Consider the following 8,225-nt stretch of genomic DNA (forward strand, 5'->3'; position numbering starts at 1 on the left):
GAACACCCGTCAAAAGTGGTTAAACCACAACCTTGTAGATAGCAATCATTTGTTTAAGGACTTTGGAAAAAGTAATTCAAATATTAAAGCTGAAATCATAGTTTCTTCAATAAGGACATTTACATAAAACACTTTGGAGAATCAATCATATCCACAATGATTTAGCTCCATCCATCGAATTCTCATTGCTTCGAGTAAGCTATGCACAATGAACATGCCAAATAAATATTATGGAATTATTTATGAGCAACTATAGTCCTATAAACTGTTGATATTACATATGCCAATAGAGTTTTACAATGTTTCATTTTTAAACTAATTTTGGCAGGTCATTATATATGTTTATCAGACTAAATCAAAATCTATCAATTTGCCAAGTTCCAATTAGTTGCTGGTGGGCTATGGTTAGATACAAAAGAAAAAATTTAAGTCACCCATTAAGATAAGGTTGCCTCAGCTCAGTCTGTACAGCCCATGGCTTTTAACCATGTAGTCGTGGGTTTGATTCCCACATAGAGCAACCAATTTATAAAAACTTTTATAAATATATTTCTTTTTATATTTATTTTTTTTATGTCCTTTACTATCAATACCCTTTTAAAGGGGCAAACTAAAATGCCAAATTTCCGATACATCTCTTTGATCTTTGTTTTTTTATGCTTTTCTTTTTAAGCACACACTTGAAGATCAAAATATCAAGCTTTTATAAATATATTCTTTTTATGTTTATTGTCTAATGTCCTTTTGCTTTCAATACCCTGTTTTTTAAAGGGGCAAACTAAAATGCCAAATCTCCGACGCATCTCTTTGATCTTTGTGTTTAGATGCTTTTCTTTTTAGGCACAAATTTGAAGACCAAAACATCTATCATTATTAGAAATGGAAGTTCGATGGGACTCATGCACTCGAGCTCTCAAGAATGTTAACAATGAAAGAAGAAAAATAGATTTGATATTTTTTTTTTGATTTCATCATTTCTTCTTGCCTACTCACTACAAAGGTTTATGTAAACATACAAGTGATTCTTCATATGCATTACTACTATCCAAAAAAATATATTCTTTTAAATACATATATAGAACATTAAGAAACACCACTTAGGAATACTTAAAGACCCATTAGAAATACTCTACTATTATGATTAGTAAATTTGGTTTAATATCCTGTACTCTTCTTAAACCAAAATTCTTTTTAACATATGTTGTTATTGCAGTTTTTTGAAGATAGTTAGCATAAAAGACAATAAAATGTTGCCAATATTTTTTTCATTCCATCACTTGTTCTTGCTCACTTACTACATAAACTTAGACCCTTCATATACCTTTTATACTAAGAAACACTACTTAGGAATACTAAAATACTCCACTATTAATATTATTAAATTTTGTTTAATCTCCAATGCCTCCCTAAACTAAAAGTTCTTTCCATTATTTAGTTTGTGGGTTTTTCAAAGAACTTAAGATGAGGGACTTTGAAATCTTACTCAAACTCAATTCAACTAAGCCTCAATCTTTAACTAGTTGAGGTTGGCAACATGAATTTTTTTCTTCCATTACACTTGCTTTAGGATGATACTTTCTAAAAGATATTGAGATATCAAGTTCTTTGAAATATTACTAAATCACTATAAAAGATCCAATGCTTTTAAATGCAAAAAATACATGATATTCTCTATTGATGTGGGTGGCTTGTGAAATTCGTTCATTTGCTTGCATAGTATCTTGATTTTCTGATATTGCATCTTCATCTGAATTTGCTTAATCTTCTTTCCCAAATTTCATGTTATTAAACTTTTCTTGGACTTGCTCCTCTTGATTAAAAATATTTCCACTTTTATTAAACTTGTATTATATAACAAACCCTCCACTCCAACATGTAATAGATTTTCTATATTTTCAGACATTTCACCTTCATAGAAAATTAAATTTCTTGATTTTCCACCTTCTGATATCATAGATATTTGCTTATTAAGTATGATATATCTTTTTCTCTCATGGATTTATTCTCTTTTGCCTCTTCTTTTTTTTTTAAAAAAATATATTTTGTAATTTCAATTTCTTCCAACTTCGAAACATTTTTTAGTTTGTTCAGATTTTCTATTTTTTATTTGATTCCTCTACTTTTTAAATTCTTCTTCCTTCATCATTTTTAACCAATTGTTCATTCCTTTCTTCAAAAATTTATTTTCATCAAAATCTATTAGCCAACATTTTGCTGGTAATTATCGATTCTTGTGATAAAAACACTTGAATTCAAGCATGTGCTATATTGACTTAGAGATTTTAGGCCACTGACATATTTCCAAACTTTTTGGTTGATGACTCTTTGCAATATATTTAAAGTATTCTCTCTCTTTTTTTTCTTAGAGCCTCCTTGATAACAATCCAAATTTTATAATTCAAAGATCCTAATTTCTCCTAAGAGAAAAGCATCTCTCCCTCCCTCTTGATCTTTTCCTCTTTACTTCTTTTTCTTTTTCACTCACTTCTCACCTTAAGGATAATATTACTTATTTGCAAAACTACTTTTTGCTTTTTCTTTGTAATGATCTCAATATCTGATGTTATCTTACTCTTAAACAACTCTCCTCCATTGTTTACTTTTCAAATCTTTGTGGCTTTGATATATTATTGATGATAGTAGACCTGATCCATGCCTAATGTTCCAACCTCATTCATGGGATATGCAAATATGATTACATGCTATACATTAGCCACACAACCATTTTCCTCAATCATGAGATATGCAAATATGATTATCATTTTCGGCCACTACGTCAGAGCCCTCATCAGCTCCTGTGGTAATTGCGAGCATTACCGGTCTAATTCCTATTAATCTTAATTTGACAATTATCTTATGTGGAGTTCTTTTTTTCTTCCAATCCTAAGAGGTCACAAATCAATGGGTATAGTAGATGGGAGTACCTCTACTCCTCTAGAAGCCATCTTGGAAGGGGATAAAAGAATTGTGAATATCACTTTTGATATGTACTATGAAAACCATCAAATGGTGCTATCATGGATTAATGCTATCTTTTAGAGATTATACACTACTATGTCAAATTTGCTAGGAAGGCATGGGAAGCACTTGATAGATGCTTTATAACCATTACTAAGTCTAGTGCCATTCATCTAAAGCAAATCTAGAAAGGTCCACTCTCAATACAAGAGTATATATTTACAAAAGATAAACAAATCAAGGACTAACTAGTTGCTATTAGAGAACCTATAAGTGACATGGATACTAAATTCGCTGCTCTTTAGCATGTAAGCACATGGTCTCTTGTCCTATTTCAATCTAACATGAATGTTGTGGGCTGAAAGTGGGTGTATCATGTCAAGCAAATTTCAAATAGCTCGATCAATAGGTATAAGATGTGCCTAGTTGCAAAAGGGTATCATCAACAACCAGAAGTATATTTTGTTAAAGCTTTTAGTCTTGTGGTGAAGCATAATACTATTCACATTTTTTTAACTTTGGCTCTCATCTTCAATTCACCTCTTCGCTAACTCGATGTTGACAGTGCTTTTTTCCATGGAGACCTTTAAGAAAAAATGTACATGGCACAACCACCTAACTATGTAGATCCAAAATAGCCCATATATGTTTGTCGCATGTACAAGTCTATCTATAGTGTCGAGCAAACCTCTAGAGTGTGGTATGAGAAATTTACTTCAAAACTTTTTGAGTTGGGTTTCTTTACATCCTGGTATGATCCATCACTTTTCATTCGTGATGAGGGCTCTCACTCCATTTTTCTCCTCCTCCATGTTGATTATATTATTATAGGTGTGTTGGCGCTCTTTCTATCCCATCTAGATATATTGGGGAATCCGCTAGTGGAGTTCCATTCAGATGCAGTAGAGAAGAGTGGTGATAAGCCTAGTGATCATGTACAAATATGTGCAGGCATGCCACCAACATCAATCGGAGAGATAATGATGGTGATCAAAGAGAAGATAAAAAGTAGTGTGGGTTTAGGTGTCTTGATCTTCAAGAACTTTTACCACCATCACGCCACTATTCGAAGAAGATAGTAAGAGTTATAGTATTGGGCTATGGTAAAGGGCTGTAGCATTGGGCTATAGTAGTAAAAACTAAGTTACAGCTACTCTTAGGATAGAAACTACTGGTAGTATAAAACTAAAATAAGATAAAAATCATTAGATTGAAAGTCAAAAAATTCTTTACACAGTACAATTCTACCTATTTATACTAAAACATAATAACTATCCTAAAATATGATAACCACCCACTTTGATAATTGTTACCCATGTCTGCCCTCCACTCCTAGTAGTTTAGGTAATTGATGCCAGTTGTCTTTCCATTACACATGTCCATTAGCTTGATTCCTTTGCAATACCTATCAAACTAAAACTCATACTATATCAGCCTTGGCTTATCGTCAATATTTCTTCGACTATTGCAACATAATTTATATTGGCCATCTCTCTGTAATCATACTACAAGATTGTCTTTTTGGTATATTCCTCTTATCAGCTATCTAGATGATCACATTAGCATTAGGCCTTGACCCTATGCCTAGTGTAAACACATCAACAATAGCCCCACTCACATCTCCACTCTCATCATTGAGCTAGGCTTCTATTTCAAAATGGAGATCTTGGGCTCTTCACTTATTTTCTTGGAATTGATGTCCATCACCTTCGTTATGGCCTTCACTTATGTCAACCTAAATATGCTCTTGATCTCCTTGAATAGATCCGAATGTTTGAAAGTAAACTTGTTAACTCTCTAACCACTCTAATGAAGTTAGGCTATATTACTAGTCCCATACTATTTGACCCGACTCGCTATTATAGCGTTGTGGGTGCTTTGCAATACTTTACCCTCATCCGGTCATGCCTCTTGTTTGCTACAAACCAAGTTGGCCAACACATGTTGTCATGCCTCGAAATCATCACCTTGGTCGGGCACGTGACATGGCTGCATGATCCCAAGAGCATGATCCGAGAGGACATGCAAGGCTTGCTGGACAATTTTTACAACATAATTTTCTTTTCTTAGAATAAAACAACTTTAATTCAAAAATAATAACAGTTCCAACATGATAATTTAGTGGTATTGAACGCATTTATTCCTTTGTCCACCTCTCACTAATAGACCCAACTTTGGCTAAGAGCTAAGATCTTAAGACTCTAAAGAGAAAGACAAGAAATTGGTATAAGCTCACTAGCTCGGTAAGAAAATCCCATATGCATACACCAAGATATAGAATGATATAATATATGATAATAAACATAACTAATGAATAACATAAAATAGAGTATAACAATCATACCATGTACATATCAAAATAATCAGTCATTAAAATATGAATATTGGCCGAGAAAACTCAATATGCATTAATCATATACTAACAAAAACAATTTATTTTAATAGTGCTTTTAGATGAGTATTTTTTTCTTCAAATAGACTAAGTTAGACTTAACGACAATTATGGGATGTCAAATCATCTTTTCGGTATTAGACTAGTCATGGCCACATTCCATCCAATGACTAGTAAGCTCAAAATACAATATTTTTGCTTGCGGGGAGGCTGTCGACAATGCCATGTTCTTACTCATGGCGGGTTATTCACAAGGCCATGTTCCTACTATGGTGGGATATCCACAATGCTATGTTCCTGCTTATGGCGAGGCTATCCATAATGCCACATTGTTGATTATAACAAGACTATCCACATTTTATCATGGCTAGTTTAATACCCCTTTTTATAATTCGCTCATTAGATCATGTCAGTCTTAATTCAACTTTATCAATGATATACATTATGTTTGTCAAATGTAGTATATCATTATTCATGCAAATCAGAATCAGTTATCTGTTAGATGTATGCCCTAGAAGCCAATCTGGCTGACACATTGTTAATTCTAGAAACATAATTTTGTACTTGACTATTTATTATTGAATAAATAAAAGGCATCTTTTTATTCATATTGTTTATGTGTCTATGAATCGTCCAAGAATTAATAAGATGATAATGCGTATTCTTAAGAGTTAAGAATTTGAGCCATGCATCATTGGTGATTAATTTCTGAATGCTCCTGATCAATGGATCATCACAAGGATGGTGATCGATCCGATCAGTGCACACATTGCTTTCCTTATGGATGGACGAGACTCGAGTCCACAGTGTGGCGACACTGAAGTAATAGTGCAGATGCTTGTTAAGAACAAGGGTACTGAGCGTGACCAAGATAAGAAGTCACTTGGATATCTATCCACTCGTCAGTGACTTGCTTGATGTTGCAGTAGTGTGACTGGTCCTTTGACCTGCGATGCTTCGGCTACTCACAGTGAGGTTATTGTAGTTTGACTGCACATATACATGGTCTCTAGCCATATGGGTCCATGCAGTGTAAATTGGCTGCAATAGGTTCACTGTAGGAGTAGGGTATGCACCTATAAGGAATCTATCGACCTTGATAGATAAGGAGAGATCCTATGTGATTTATAAGACTGAGTTTGTAAGACCTCGGCCGGAGCAGATTGTACAGTGGAGAAAGAGTTCTCCGCTCTCGAACTTAAGTCAAATAAATCTTGACATATGACAGACGATGGGGTTTGACGAGTTGTCCATGACCTCCATCCTGTAGGGATCCACGATAGTAGGACTGTATCACACGATAACTGCATCTAGAGGTTCATCATTCTATTCTGCTTGGTAGCCACTATATGCTGCTAGGTATCACTAGTGGATGGTGGGACTCATAGGGATTATCTCGATGATCGATAAACCCTGATGAGTAGAGTTGGAATCGTTCCAACCCATTGAAAGGAGTTTTCAATGGTATTGTGATAGAGATCACATTATATCTCACTACCAGTCAGAATAGAACCTATGAGGTCACACACATTAGAAGTATTGACCGATTCGATGGTTGAATCGTGATTAGGAATCACAAGTAATCAATTCGATTGATAATCAATTGAAGAAGGAACAATGGAATTAATTAATTGGACTTAAACACAAAACCTACTTCGAGTAGGATTCCTAGAGTCCTAATTGGATTAGGACTGAAAATCCTAGTCGGAGTAGGACTGAGATTCCTACTTAGAGTAGGATTCCTACAATCCTAATGAGATTAAGAGTTTTGAATTAAAATTGGATTCCTATTTGGAATAGGATTCCTAGAGTCCTAATCGGATTAGGACTTCGGATTCAAATTAGAGTCCTAATTGGATTAGGACCAAAATTAAATAAGTTCTAATTGGATTAGGATTTCTTAAGTCCTAATTAATTATTAATCTAATGAATCAACAAGACTCCTAATGGGATTAGGATTGAAGGGGTCAATTGAGTCATGGTTCATTAAGTTCTAATTGGATTAGGACTTACCTAGATAAACCCAAATTGGTTCACCCTTGGTCCAAGCCTAATTAGATTAGGACCTAACCATGAGTGACATACCTAGATTAGGACCTAACCATGAAGGAGGGGCACACACCCCTCCTCCTTTTTCTTGCTTGGTGCGGCAAAGAAGAGGGGCCGGCGCCCCTCTTGGAAGTTTATCAAGGAGCTCCTACAAAGTAGGAGCTCCACATGCTATTTAAGAGGAGGCGTGGGGGCTGACCTAGGGCATCATTGAAGCCCTCTCCCTCTCCAATTCGTGGCCCCCTCTCCTCCCCTTTCCTTGGTTCAGCCACAAGCAAAGGAAGAAAAAGAAAGGTGGCCTCTTCATCCTCCCTTCTTCCTTCCAACGCAAGGAAAAGAAAGAAGGCTGCAGGGGCTTTGATCTTCTTCCTATCTTCATCCTTCTTCTTCCTCCTCCCAAGCACAATCAAGGATTGATTAAAAGGGAGGACATCAGCCATCAAAAGTTATCTCTGCAAGGAAGCTAGCACCCCGGAGAGATAGAAAGCTTGGATCGGTTCCTGCTTCGTGTGGATACCCGTAGAGGCCGGGCACTTGAACGGCTTCAAGCGAACCTTCATCCAAAACCACGATCATCAGTTTGCGGTGATCATCTACCCGCACAAGGTGAAGATCTGATCTTCGTAAAGGTTCTAAAAGTTTTAATCCTTATCTATCTACGAACGATTTTTGAACAACGTTCATGCAATGAACGGTTGATCCCGCGCATGCCTCTTCCGCTGCATCTGAATTTTTTTGAATTTTCTGCGGCATGGGTAGGGTTTCTAACAGTGGTATCAGAGCCTAGGCATCGTAGATTAAGGTAAGGATTAATTATTAATAGGCT

The sequence above is a fragment of the Phoenix dactylifera genome, chromosome 10, assembly GCF_009389715.1.
Source record: "Phoenix dactylifera cultivar Barhee BC4 chromosome 10, palm_55x_up_171113_PBpolish2nd_filt_p, whole genome shotgun sequence".
In the NCBI taxonomy this organism is placed as follows: Eukaryota; Viridiplantae; Streptophyta; class Magnoliopsida; order Arecales; family Arecaceae; genus Phoenix; species Phoenix dactylifera.